Consider the following 5,436-nt stretch of genomic DNA (forward strand, 5'->3'; position numbering starts at 1 on the left):
ACTAACCTATTAACCTAGTGCCCAGTGCTAGTTGTTATTTTCAGCAAGTTTTTGGATTTTCAGGTTTACAATACCAAATGAAGTCCAATTGCCCCGAAGCTTTTTTATGATTTTCCGGACCAAAAGAAGGCCTCGATGTCGGGACCCCGATCCTAGGTCATAAGAACCCAGCCTGTAACACATCACATCACTTTGCGGCCTCACGCACGGTAAACTCCACGGCTGCCACCTTACCTTGGCCGGGACCGTTTGCGTCTTTTGGCTCACGTATATGAACGTGTCGCTAGCGTTCGAACGACAAGAACCTGGGTCGACATGACTAGTTATAAACCCAAGCGGTACATCCATACAGAGACAGACATACATAACCCAGCAAAGCAGGTGTCGGTCATCAGCATGTGTAGACGAGTCGTAGCAAGCTACAAGGACTCCATTACACCGCGTGACATTTCCCCGAGGGGACAGACACAACAGCAAAGAAGGATACACGCCGGTCAATCAATGTGTCTAGAGCAGTAGCAAGCTACCAGGGCTCGATAGAAGCACAAAGAGGCATTTCCCTGTAAAGAGTACTACTAAAGGCACACAACTAGGTGTCGAATCCCACACATATAATGCATTTCAAACATACACACATTATGCACGATACAACATGGCATCACAACATAACTCTATGACTCAAGCATTTATTAAAGACTCATAAGAGTCAACATAGTATGATATTACAAACAGGGGTCTCGTGACCCGACACTCAAGTCATACAAACAACAAGCGGAAGCAAATCATGTCTGGGTACAGACATCTGCTAAAAGTGGCTGGAAGAGCCTGAAAAGCTACTACGACCCTACCAAAGGAGCCAGACCTCTGTGTGGGATTCCCAAGCTATTCCGGTCAACATCGAACACATTGCGTAGAACCTTTTAAGGAGTCTAAGTCTTCTCTGCAAAAACATAAATAAAGCAACCGTGAGTACAAAGGTACTCAGCAAGTCTTACATCAGAACTATCTACATATGCATCATGTTTCAATGAAAGGATTGTGGGGTTTGATTCTAGCAAGCCAGCTTTGACTCTTGGCTAACCTGTACTACGACTACAAGTTCTTTCTTTGAGGTGGGATAGCGCACACGAGTCCACATAGTCACCAATTCAATACACCACTATGGATCCACTCTCGTCTCCCTACGAGAAGGCCTTCCATAGCACTCACACTTATCTTGCATGTTTTAGAGTATCCATTTAAATTGTCTATGTACCACGTAATGTTTCCAAGTAGTCCATAACCGAGGACGCGGCTATTCGAACAGATTGAATCACCCTGTAGGGGTATACTTCTTCACACATGCTCTCACCACTTAGCACCATATGCACGTCATGCATCTCTGCAACCTTCAAGCGGAAGCACTGGCGTGGGTGTCGGCCACGACCGTTAACCACACAAGACCCTAGTCTAGGTTTATCGCCTATTTGAGACTGAACCCGCAAGGAAGTCCGGCCGAGGTTTCCTCTACGGCCCCAAACGATGCGCGCAGGGTTCCCAAGCCCACCATCCGGGTGCCACTTGGTACTCCGTGCGACTGTGTATCTACCGTAGTGAAGCCTACCCCGTCGGGCAGAGCTCAACACGGCCGCCAACACTTTTCCTACAAACACCAGAAACTAATTGCAACTCCTGGACAGAGATCTAGGCGATTAATAAGACGAGAGGGTCAATTAAGTATCCCAATGTGTGGTAGTATCTTGTCTTGGATAACACACACAGAACTCAGTGCTTAAGGACGGTCCCAATGAGACAACCCACCATGTACTCCTACATGGCCTCTCATCGCTACCTTTACCAAATCGGATTCACGCTTTTACTCTCACACTGTAGGACATGAACACAACAATTCCGATTCATCATCCAGACGGATCAGACCCGACACGACTCTAAGCATAGCAGGCGTTGTAAACAAGCATGGATGAGTAAGCACATCAAGGCTCAAGTAGTTGCTACTCGTGCTAAGTGGTTTCAACTATTTACTGTGACAAAATCAGGTCATGTAGAGGAATGGTTTCAACTACCGATAACATGTACAGTTGAATCGTGTTTGTCCTGATGCAGTAAAAGAGAGCAGGAGCGAGAGAGTGGGTTTATATCAATATGCTCAAGGGGGGTTTGCTTGCCTAACTTTTTCAAACATGCATGAAAATGCCAAAATCAGATTCTTTGGATTTTTCTGATCCTTTTTCATATATAAATTATTTCCATCCGAGTTATATTTTAATTTCTATGATTTTTTACAAGTTTTACTAATATTCTGGAATTAATTAAAATCAGAAAAAGCTATTACTGCGTCAGGCTGATGTCATCCCTGCGTCAGCAGGTCAACCAGCCGGTCCAGGTCAAGCCTGACCAGTGGGGCCCACTGCTCAGTGACCCAGAGGCTAAACCCGCGCTGACCAGCCCCTAATTGGGGTTTGACCATGCGTGGGGCCCTCTGGTCAGTGGCTCTAAGGCCTGATTAGAGGCGGGTTAAGGTGGCCACGTCGGCCCCACCGGAGGGTGGTCGCCGGCAACCATAGCCGCGGCGGAGGGCTCGCCGAAGACGACCTAAACGGCGCTACAGGGCACCAAATCGGGCGCGGTTGGGTTCTACAGGAAGCTGGTAGAGCGCCGCATCCATTCCGACGGGTTTGAGGCACTAGGGTGGCCGGAGCTAACAACAACGATGGCAGAGGCGGCGGCCGGAGGTCAGCATTGTGCGGGTGGTGGCTGCAGGGCACGGGATGGACACGTGAGGGGCTTGATATCATCCACAGAGCTCCAGGAGCTCATTCCAGGGCTCAAATGCGTCGGCGGCGGACCGCAGCAACGGGAACGACGGTAACGGCGGCGAGGGGATCTCGTCCATGGTGGGGATGGAGGCTATGGGGCATGGAAGAGCGTGGGTTGAGAGAGGAAATGATGACGAGCTCACGGCGGTTCCGATGGTGTTGTTGGAGGGCTGAGCGGTGCGCCGGAGGAAGCGAATCGACGGAAGAGGTCCGGCGGCCGGAGGTGGAGACGATGATGGTGGCAGCTCGATTCAGGGGCTTCGGCTCGATTCTCTCGACGGGAAGGAGCAGCACATCATGGCGGAGAGATTGGGTTGCTCGGATAGGACTAGCAGGGGCCGGAGGGCATGGTGGTGAGCTCGAGCCCGAGCTCACCAATGGCGGCAAAAGAAAAGAGAGAGCAGGGCAGAGGAGAGAGGGAGAAATGGAGAGGAGGAGGAGGAGATCGGGACGGCTCTTCTGAGCCTATCCCACTCACCAGGGTGGCGGGGAGCCAGGCAGGCAGGTTGCGTGGAGCCCCTGGCCATGCGCCGTGGTGAGCTTCTCCTCTGCCTTCTGGCAGGAGGAAGAAGACGCCTAAGCCCCTGGTGGGCTGGGCCAGGCGACAGGTGAGCTTTTTTTCTCTATTCTTTTCTGTTTTGTTATTTCTAACATTTGTTTTATTTGTTTTGGCTCCAACTAATTCAAAGAAAATAGCAAAACAACTCTGGGGTGTTATTTGGAATATTTCCAACCCCAAGTGAAGTTTTCAACATTTTATAAAACTAGGAAGTATTTGAAATCAATTAATTAATTGATTTCAGTGGCTTTTGAGTTTAAAATAAAATGCCAACAGTATTTCTAAAAAGAAAACCAATCCTAAATTGTGTTTTCCAAGATTTATCAAAAATGATGGACTTTTATGGAGGCCATTTTGGGTTCATTGATTTGTCACCACTTTGAATTTTTTTGCATATAGAGTTGCTAGGGTTTTTCTCTTGTTTTTCCATTTCACTTCTAATGGAATAATGAAGATATGAGCACAACCTTGCTATTCATCAAGGTGTAACTAGGGATGTGACAAGTCACCCCCACTAAACAAGAATCTCGTCCCGAGATTCAAGCGTAGTCGGGAAGAGGAAGAGGAGACACTAAACTATCACAATCTTCATGATCCATTTGCTCCTCTCGAGGATGTTGATTCAACGCACCATGTTGATCTTGACATCTTTGTCCTTGAGGTTTTCATCTAGCTTGACGACAAAAGAACAGGGAGACTACAGAAGATTCGATCTCCTCGAAGATCGAGCAACTCAAGATGAACTCATAGAATGAGACATAGGAACGTCCCTTGAGCTGAGACACAAAACACATAACACGGATGAGAAAATGAGGCATATGACGAAGGTTCAATTGGTAGGCAACAATTCCACGCTTAAAATAGATGGGGACGAGGTTTCAAAGTAGCGAGGATTAAGTTGCCCTTCATACCACAACGGGGCACCTTAGGAAGGTGACTCTTAGAGTTATTCCCCTTAAGTGGCAAAAAGAATTACTTTTGATCCTAAGATCATTGAAACTCTTCCTACCAGGGAAGACAATTCACAAATGATTGTTGGAGGAATTTGAAAGAATGGTATACTCAGTTGGAAAGAAATTAGAGTTATAGAACAACTCGGCGAACGGAAGGCATATTCCAAGTATTACCGAGGATATAACCTAGTGTCTGAGCGTGCTCTCAAGAACTTGAGCATTTCCATATTCATCAAGGTTTACCAACATCCGTGCCAAGGATCCTGGTGACACAACATACTACCATGATGAACAGTGATGGAGGATGCAGATGCAAGGGAAGACAACACTTCCTCAGATTTCATCTTAGCTGTGCCAAGGGAACGAAATCTGGTTGATCGACCGAGAGACATTTAGCACTCCGCTTCTAATGTTCCCCTTGATGTACTAGCACAACCCAGTTATAGATCATGCTTGATATCTAGCACGTCTAGTATAGGTCGGAATTCGGGCATGAAAGGAAGTCCATGAGGAACAACTTCCAAAATAAGTCATACAAAACCTCACGGGGAGATGGCTAAGATTGCTGATACAAGATATTATAATATCAAGTCTTCCGGCTAGATGTGTTAGCCATTACATCACTTTACCGGGTTACATAGAGACCAATATTATAATTCTTGGGGAAAATTCCAACCATTATAACTGCCTGAGATTCAGCTCCGGTTGGTGACATGATGCTTCAGACTCAGCATGTCTGAAAATAAAGTTTGCTACAAAAATCAACGCGATAACGTTGCAAGATTCTCAGGAAATGAACCACGGAGGAAAAATCCAAAATATGAGCTGGATTGCAAGACACATGTGAACACATTGCCCAAGACAATGATGACCACATGAAAAGTCATACAACAAAACACTACCGCATTCTAGTTTGGGAGCCATCATTGCGGATAACGAAGCCATGTGCAAGTCCGTCTGGTACCTTCAGGAATGGCACTTAACTTCTTTTCCTTGAACAAATCAATCAGTGGCTTGGTGTGCTAGGAGATACATATGGAATGGAGGTAGCTAATCTCTCAGACCATAGAATACTTCGCACGTGCATGACTAACTTGAGATGATTCCG

The sequence above is a fragment of the Hordeum vulgare genome, chromosome 2H, assembly GCF_904849725.1.
Source record: "Hordeum vulgare subsp. vulgare chromosome 2H, MorexV3_pseudomolecules_assembly, whole genome shotgun sequence".
In the NCBI taxonomy this organism is placed as follows: Eukaryota; Viridiplantae; Streptophyta; class Magnoliopsida; order Poales; family Poaceae; genus Hordeum; species Hordeum vulgare.